Consider the following 9,355-nt stretch of genomic DNA (forward strand, 5'->3'; position numbering starts at 1 on the left):
TGACTGTAACTATGCACGCGTATACGTACACATTACGAGGACAGACATATACTAGAGGTGCAAGCATGACGCAGGGCCTCAGTATTGCATAACGTAGCCTCTTCAGATCTTCACAATCTATAAGAATCTCATTACAAATAATTAACAAAGCAAGATCAAACATTTCAGTTGCTTTCAGAATGCTGAAGATGTCCAGCAGCAAAGAATCGTGTGCTCAGTTTCAAGCAGGAACAGAATTTATTTAACAGTATTGTATCTCTATGGCTTTATGCTCTGTTTTCCTAACTACCGCATCCTCTACAGTCAGAAGACGGGGTGAGGTTGTGCTGTTATAGATTAGCTTTCCCTTCTCTCCTCCTTCCTCCTGTGCTCCTTCTCTCCAGTTAGAGACTCTTTGGGGTTTCATTATTTAAGTTTCCCCTCAGGCGTGGGGATAACACCATTGGAGCCATTTTGCAGGCAGCAGGATTCTATAAATGAGGCACTTGTTTAAACAGCCTCACACAGAGCCGATGTCAAAGTTCTCGGCTATTTACAGGTGACATCACAAGAGATGCCTTCTGAAGCACAGCCAAAACAAGTACCGTGCACAGATTAATTTTTCTTGTCCAACATACATCAGAAAACAGTCATTCCACCCTTGCTTTGCTTCACAAAACTCTGTCTTCCAGCAAATATATGATAGAGCTGCACAGCAACTTTTTTCTGCCTGTTGACCAGACTAAAATTTGGTTCTCCCTCAGCAAGAATTGAGCAGATTTGTGGGTACAATTCTCTTCCCCATCAGACTTGCCCATTGCTAGTGAGAGCCTGCAGCAAACAAAAAACCCACCACAAACCAACCAAAAAAAAAAGGACAAAATGAGGTCTGATGGCAGCTCTAGACCAACGTGGCTAAATAATCACTGTTTAATTAACAGTGCCATCTATAATAATAAACCAGGATGTGAATAAATTAGTTCTAGCTTTACCTTTCTAGGAATCCATCTGAAACACACCAAAGATTCAGGAATAAGAATCATAGAATCAAAGAATAAGACCAGAGATCTTTTGGAGTGAATTATGTACACTATCTGACAAAATATTATATACAATATGTAAGTGGGAAACGCACAATAAAATTGTATTTTCCGAGGTCAAGTAATTTCTTAAGAGCCCAGCTTTCCAAACTCGGGGCAGGAAGGCGGTGGTGCCGGTACCTCCGTTACCCGAGTGGAGCTGCTCAGACGAAGGGAGCGACTGCCCGCGGTGGCACGGTTTGCGGGGCCCCGAGTTTCGAGACATAATGTGCTGACTTATACAATATATACGTGCTTTGAAACATCTCTCCGTTCCTCTCTTAGATATTAATTCTACACAGTAAATTTTGCCATTTATTAGCATACATTTGGAGTTTATTTTCTCAATGTTTAATCACGCATAGTAGTCGTTAGCATATATGAACACTCCTTTTCTAGAGCAGTTTGTGTAGAATTCTCATTTGAGTTAATTACTATGTAAGATAGCTAAATTCTAATTAAAATTCAATGGCACATGTAATGATAAAAATTTATCAATACTGTGTCTTTCTCAGCAGTTACTTTTATTAAATTACTTAGCTTCATTGTTTATTTCTTGAAATTGGGATTTTAAATTAGGCTGGTTCTAACCACTGTAACAATAGTTTCACTAGGCTTTACTTCATATGTTTTTACTTCATATTTTAAGGGAATAAATGCCTTTTGAGTTTTGTATTTACTCATTGTTGCTTTGCTATGGCTCTGAAGATCTCTATTAACCTCTGTCTCCCAGCCCTGACGACAACAGAAGGTGCACAGGTTTGGTACTCTTCAACCTAAGGGCAAAACATCCCTCAGCTTCACTGGAGCTGGGAGCCGTGCAGTCCACAAATATCTTTTGCAAAAGAGACTACGATAGAGCAAATCTTGCCATCAATTAAAAAAAACCAAAAACCCTCTTAAAGAGAACACCAGTATTTTTCTGTTCCTCACTAATACACCGTAAATTGCTGCAAGTACTAAGTATAATTAACACTAGTTAGTGCAAAGCCTTCCTGGTGCAGCGCTCAGACCAGCAGCCTGTGCTCCTTTCTCAAGCTAGCTCCAATATTGCACTTGGAAAAGTCACTGCTCTGGATGTTTACGTGTATTTGCATAAACATCTAGAAGCTGAGCAAAATGCTTCTCTCGTGTAAATGCTTTTCCTTTTTTGGAACATCTATCTATATTAGGCAAGTCTTACGACTTGAAAATATGAAAAATCTCCTTGGATCGGTTTCATTTGGGTGGGGTAAAATATGCATTAAAAAATATGTGTGTCACGTTCTAATCTCAGCTCTAGTTTTGTTCCCTGCATGCAGGATGCACTGCTGGAAACTACGCTCAAAACAAAAGCAAAAAAACCCTGAGCAGCAAAACCTCCTTTCTGCTGCACCAAATGCAGAAGGCTGTTATTCTCAAACATAAAAATGACTAATCGCTCTTTAATCAAGTTATGGTTAATAAAATAATCCAATTTTTGCTTAATCATGTTAATATTCAGACATGTTGAACAGTAAATCCCTTCAGGCATGCAATCCTGTTTGCCAAGTTTCAGCCTACAACAAGGTGTAAATCTCTGAAAACAGCCCTTTGGAAATGCTGACAAACCTTTGGCGATTGGAACAGAAGTTGGAGTCTCTGCAAAAACAAGGAGAAAGGCAGAGCTGAGTGTCCCTACCAATTTCTACCCTAAGATTTGCAGAAGGTAGTTCCAGGGCCCAGATTTAGTCCTTGCAGAACCCCTTTTGCTATCCAAGCCACAGAATATCACTGAAATAGGCAGGAAGAAGAAAAATGAACTATAATTAATTATTATTAGAGGATAAGATTTATGACAAAATATAGTTGATACTTCCACTAATAGTTTAATTATAATATATCAGAATCTCAGACATTTGTAATCGGGTTTATTCAGTTGTTTGTTTTTAAAGGTGCTTTATGACTTCTGAAGCAGAATAACTGATAAATAATGCATTTCCTCAGCGTTGGTGGGAAAACTCGGGCTATAATTAGCATACAAAATTACATATTCTGATACTTGATGTTCACCGATGCCATTTCCATCATGTCATACAGCATAAATAAAAAGCTGGCAACCCGAATACCCCCAATAACTTTATTCTTCTAAACAACCACTGTTGCTCCAATTCAGCTTTTCTTTGAATAACTCCTTAAAGTAAGAGCCCCCGGTATCTTCCACCAGCTTCATTCTAACTGAACCCCCGCTTCGTGCTGCAGCATCCCGTGGAAACCCCCCGATTTCTGTCGGTTCCGAAGAGGCGGCGCCGGGAAAACTTTACCACCGTGGCCAGGAAGGCCCCTTTAAAGGCAAAGCCTGGGGAGATGCTGAGCAGGGTCTCCAACAGAAGACCTTTGTGCTGCCATGCAAATGAATCCCTGCACAACAGCCTGCAGACAATGCCCAGGGAGAGCCAATCCATCTGCAGCTCTTGGGTTAACTCAGTGTTTCCTACCTTCTTCCTCTTACAAAACGCTCGATGTCGACAGCTGTGCATTTTAAACTACTATTCTGCGTATGGTTTTTCTAATTTTGTGTATTCAGATAGTTTTCCCCGGCGTCGGGGGCTGAAAGCAGAGTGCTCGGATTCCGTAATTTAGAGATTTCATGCTTTTCAAAGAGTCACAGCAACTCTGATCGAAAAACAAAGCGGAAATTAAGTGTCTAATGGGGAGCGCTTCAAATGGCAAGAAAAGTGGCTACCTTAGAGCTGTTACATGAAATAAAATTCATATTTATATGAATTACTATTAGAGAGAGTCTCTGTAAGCTATACTCTGCATGTGATAAATATATTAATAAAAAGCATGGAAACTCTGTTTGGCTAAAATACATTTTGATTACTCAAAATCCACTTGCATTTGTAGTGTTCCTTTTAAAGAAAAACTGCAGTATTTTGAAGAAAAAGTTTGCCTTCAGTCAATTAATCAAATAAAATATTTGGATATCAGCAATTTGTCCATGTAATGAATGAAGTTTTTTTACTAGGTCAAAAACTAACTTAAAACAGATGCTGGTCTAGAGCCAACATTTCTTTGTCTGGGTGGGGGGGGAGGAATAAAATCCCAACCACCGGTTAAAAGCATGGTGAGTCTACCATGACCATGGACAGATTTGCAAAATGCAAATATTACAGCTAGCTATCATTAAATAATTCTGGCCAAAAAGAAGTTTTGGATTCACTGCTGAGAATTCTGTGTAAGCAGCACGGGTGGAGCAGTGGGCTGTGCGCTGGGAAAGGAGCAAGCAGGGAGAACCCGGGACCTGGGAGCCAGGAGGATTGGCTCTCATTCCTGGCTCTGCCACTGCGAGACCTGCAGAGGCTTCTTCCGGGTTTCTTCTCCCTGAATCCTGAATTTTAAAGTGGAGGAGGCCAGGAGCCATCCCTTTTCATACAATAATTCAAAGAGTAAAACCAATTTCAGACGCACTCCATTTTCTTCTGCAAAGTGGGGCGGTTCTCCTCCGACAGCTCCTGCAGTACAGCAGCGCTGTGTTCCCGCTGCCCGTCCTCCCGAGGAGCTGCCCCCGTGGGAGGGGATGCTGGGGAAGCCCCCGGAGCAGGGACCACCACGGCAATGGGGAAGCCGGGAAGACCCTGCCATTCCCAGGAGCCAGGCCACTCCTACACACCGTCCTGGTGCTGAGCTCCGTGCCTTCCCCCACCACGAGTTAAAATGGGCTTCTGCTACAGCCTGTCTTCTGCTCCTAAGACCACCACCAAAACTTGAATTTAAACCTTAGGCCATTCGCTGCTCTTCTCTGCTTGAGGCACAGACCCCCTGCCTTTACAAAGTGTCTTCAGAGCACTCACAAAAACCACCACGAAAGAGCAAGGCATCGTTTCCCCGCTCCAGCGTCAGCCTCCGCACTTCGCTGCGACCCGCTCCACATTGACATTTTCTTTCCCTAATATCTGCAGGAACCAAACAGCAACGGCAATGTGGTTTTGCTTGGGGGAGGACAGGAGGTGGGTTTTGTCTAGTCTGGAAATTTATTTTCCTTTCTTCCCAGTCATTTATTGTTCTTCTTTTGGCACCAGAAGAACATATTTTGGACGTGAATTTCTCTGTGGGTGTTACATTGGAAATTAATCTCTCTCCAAGGCGTATACGGTCTGGGACAGTTTTGAAATACGTGCGAGAGGATGGAGAGGGGAGGGAGCGTGCGGAAATGAGGCCAGTCGGTGGGGCAGGCAGGCAGCCGGCGGGTTCCCGCAGCCCTGCTTCACCTCGCCCGGCCCGGCCGCAGCTCACCCGCTGCCAAGGGAGGCTCGCTGCCGGCGGGAGCGGATGCGGGACGGGCTGCCGGCGCGGGGCTCGGGTGTACGAGCGCTGATCTACGCGGCACATTGCAACGTGCTTGTTTGGGCGTTTGCCCCCTCTTCCCGTCCCCCCACCGAGGGGGCTCCACGGCGAGGAGTCCCCACCCCACCGTGCTGGCGGGAGGAACGGGACACGTCTCCCCAGCGCGCGGGTCAAGGTCTGCCGCCGTTTCAGAGGTCATTTCCCAGCAAAACGTCCCGCGTTGAGCACTGCCTGCTCTACTCCTTCCTCCTCACAGGGTTATTTCTTTTTATGGTGCAGTGTGTTCAATTTGCATGGCAATATAATCAACAAAGTATTACAGCCAGGTTCAAGCCCCTCCTGTGCTAGGCACTATAAAAAAAAGTAAAAAAAATTTTAAAAGTAAAAAAAAAAGTAAAAAGTAAAAAAAAAAAAAAGTTGTAGAACTATGATCCAAAAGCTTGAAAGGGTCAAAAGAACCATGAAAAGCTTTAAAAATGTGCATTTTTTTTTTTACTTAATTAGAAAAGAAGAAAAAGCAGAGATGTATCATTTTTTAAAAAAACATAAATTCTAACGAGTCATTAAGAAGCATTAGAAACTACCATATACATACATATTTAGGCACTCCTCTGGCTCAGAATTATGCTTTACGCAAACAAAAGGCCTCTCTCTACAGCTTTACACAATGGGTTTACACTGAGCCATTACGATCTATCATGTAACTGAGTGCTTAATGACTCTTTAATTTAAGGATTATTGACACAAAAGATGTAACAGCTGCTTAAGAGTTACTACACAGCAGCAGCTTTACAAAAAGATATCGCTTCGTCATTTTTATATTTTCTAAACTATCCAAAGATGCTTACATTCATGGCAGTAACTTGAAAGAGAAAAAAAATCAAGGGGAAATAAATTAGAATATACTTGACCCTCAGTGAACTGGGGGGAAAAAAAAAAAAATTAACATTCTCAGTTGAGAACAGATTTGTTCTTATTTATTTCTGACAATGCAAAAGCTTAAAAGAAAAGAGTTTATTTTAACTGAAAAGAAGCCCTTCCAGACTAAGACCTTGTATTTTCTGTTGAAGTCCAAGAATTATTTTTTTAGGAAAAGTTATAAGAGCCCTTGAAAGAGCCCTACACAAAGGTAACTCTGGCAGGAGTTTAAGCACAAGCGGTAACGGGTGTCACCGTAACAACTAACGCTTGAAAATGCAAGACAGTTTGTTAGGGTTGTGTGCGTGTGTACATATATATATTTATAACCCCCTCAACAATGAATATTCCTGCTGCCAAGCATTCAGAGACAGAGCTGATTTCCTTTCGAGTAATTGATGTAGGCTTTCTTCAGGACCCCGTCCAGACAAGTTCTCTACCGTGGGGCAGGAAATCACACCGTCAAAGGAAAGCTGAGCGCTCCTTCCACACGGCCTGGGTCAGCCCCTCCAAAACACTAGATTTATACTACCGCTGCCAAAAAACCTTGCATTTCCATGCCCTCCTGTTGCTAAGATAAAGGATGTTTCCTACTGCCTCAGAATGCCGTCCTCATTTAAAACTCCAGCTATGTTCTGACAAAACACGCTGCTGTCACCCCAAATTGAGCAAATGAGCCTACGTCCTACAGTATAAAGACCAAAAGAGTTATTGAATATCACCCGGGGAGCACAAAATGAAAAGGCTCCCATTTCTTCCTGACCTTTTTGGGGCATTTTTTTCCTGAAATTGGCCGAGCCCTTCAGCCTTCATTTCTCATGCTGTCTGCGGTAGCACAGGAAGGACAGCTTGGACTTCACAGTTTCAAACAGATCAAGTTTTGTTAAATAACTTTTTCGCCCCCCCCCCGCCTCCTTCTTCAAACCCAAAGCGGAAGGGAACACTGTGAAGAAAATGGAAACTGGCAAAGAGCTTTAACTTCAAATAGCCTTATAAGTCAGCGTTGATGTGCAAAACTAATTCTGTTGTTTTGGCATTTAAATATAACCCGACAGTTGCAGAAGGGAGGGGCGAGGGTGGGAGAAGTGCAAGGCAGATTACCGGCCAAGTCCAAAATACGGAGACGTGCAGTGCTACGACTTCTGTTTATCAAAAGAAATAAGGATTTATTGGCAACGAGCTTTATAGAGGAGACTACAAACTTGCACTGGAAAATTTCAGGGAAGGGACCCTGTGGCAAACAGCAGTTCTGTACCGCTGGTGTCTAGGACAAAGGCATTTCACTCGTGGCAGAAGGGGACGTTTCCACAGAAGACAATCCCGAGCTTCGCTAAAATAGATATGCAAATCGCTCCATTCATTAAACAAAAGAAGTACCACTGAATATAATGTATCTAAATATTTGTTCAGGGTTAAGTGGTGTTGTCTAAACAAGCAGAAAAGCCCTTTTTTGATGCAGATTTGCTCTCTCCATTAGGAGTGCCAGCCACATACTTACTACTTGTTTATTCCTATGCTTTTCATTTCCTAGAAATCTCCCGTGTCGTTTACAGATGCATGAGGTAAGCAATATTCTGACATCAGGCATTCCTATGACCCATACCATCATCTGCTCAAGCTTTAGCTGACTAGCTGTTTCTACCACTCACCATAAATACACCGATGGGAAAGTACACGCTCCTCATCCTCTAAGGACGAGGCATGAAACTGGATGCGGTGTTGTTTGTCAGCCTGTAATTACACCTTTGACTGTAGTACAACGTCCGTCTGTACAGCACAGCCTGTCTCCCGTGCCCTCGCTGTTTAAGCCTGCGGGCAAGGCAGCTGCCTCCAGCAGCCAAAATTTTACCTCTCCTTGTCTCTGCCTCTTTTAGAGTTGTCATTGCTCAATGCTGTTGGCCCAACGCGCCGTCCAGAAGCGCTTCATAACTAAGAGGAAGAAACAATTTTCCACCCCATGAAACAACCGTCAGTGTGAGGGGTCAACAAGCACTAGAGCGGCTGTCGGGTCTGGGGGGCCAAAGGGCAGGGTGGGATCCCGACTGCCGTGCGAGACGCATGGAATCTCTCAAGCAGAAGGGGAGATCTCTGACAGCTCACTCAGAGGAAGATGAGGAACGCTACCATCTTGAGTATGACCTGGAGGGGAGGCACCTCACACTTGTCCTTATCCTGCTAGAGAGAAAGCAGTTGTATGAAACGTGCACGGGCTAAACAACGCCGGAGAGGAAAAGGACACTTAAACATAGCATATACGATTTCCCTTGATCCTTTTAAAGAATAAAGGAGGTCATTCAAAAACCTACCAGCGTCACCTTAGGCAGGGATCTCAACATCTTAAGAGGGAAAACGCACGCAAAAATTGATACGTAGTCTTGTGTTACCGCAAACAGAATGAGAAGTGTTACAGACAGTCCTGCATCTACCAAAGTCTCAGCTTATTATTGACTAGAATAAGTAATCTCAAATCAAAAATTAACAAACTTGTATTTCTGTGTAACGTCTGTCCCCATGCAGTGCCGTTATTCAACTCTCCATCCAGGGAAAAGCCACTCGTGAGTCCGTTCTGAAGACAGCATCTACTTCATGAATTTTTCCAAATCTATTGTTTGCATAATGCTTTTTCCGGCTGGTTAGTCACATCAAATCAAGACAGCCAGTAATCACGGACAACTCTACCTGGCGAAGGATGGGCCCCTCTCGGTGAGGCCCCTCTCTCAACAGCTATTTGTTCTTGCTGAAATTAAATTTTCTACTGAAATAATCCCGGAGCCCCAAGGTAGCAAAACCCCAAAAGGGAAAAATTACTATTCAGCCTGTAGGAGACCTTGCTGCTAACATCAATAGCCGCAACAAAGAAACAGACAAAACAAAATATTTGAAAATGAAAATACAACTTTGCAAGCAGAAGTGACCGCTCAAAACCCCAAAATAGAAGCCCCAGGTCCTCCAAGAAACTTCTACAGAGTTTCACATACAGAACTCATTTTCTTTTACCAGTCCTCTTCACCTTTACTTTCATAAATAGCTCTTCTCTTTTCTTCTGGGGAGGAAAGCAATCTACCATGCCC

The 9,355-nt window shown here is 43.2% G+C and overlaps 1 long non-coding RNA gene across 1 annotated transcript in view; it reads right to left on the reverse strand.

Annotated features, from left to right (window-relative positions):
- Positions 1-8,690, reverse strand: part of LOC142603708 (uncharacterized) — an 82,979-nt gene extending 74,289 nt beyond the window's left edge. The window contains exon 1 of the long non-coding RNA XR_012837605.1: positions 8,591-8,690. This is a non-coding gene — a long non-coding RNA (uncharacterized LOC142603708). The remainder of the gene's footprint in view (positions 1-8,590) is intronic.
- Between the last annotated feature and the right edge of the window lie 665 nt (positions 8,691-9,355).

This window comes from Balearica regulorum, chromosome 13 (genome assembly GCF_011004875.1).
Source record: "Balearica regulorum gibbericeps isolate bBalReg1 chromosome 13, bBalReg1.pri, whole genome shotgun sequence".
NCBI classification, from domain to species: Eukaryota; Metazoa; Chordata; class Aves; order Gruiformes; family Gruidae; genus Balearica; species Balearica regulorum.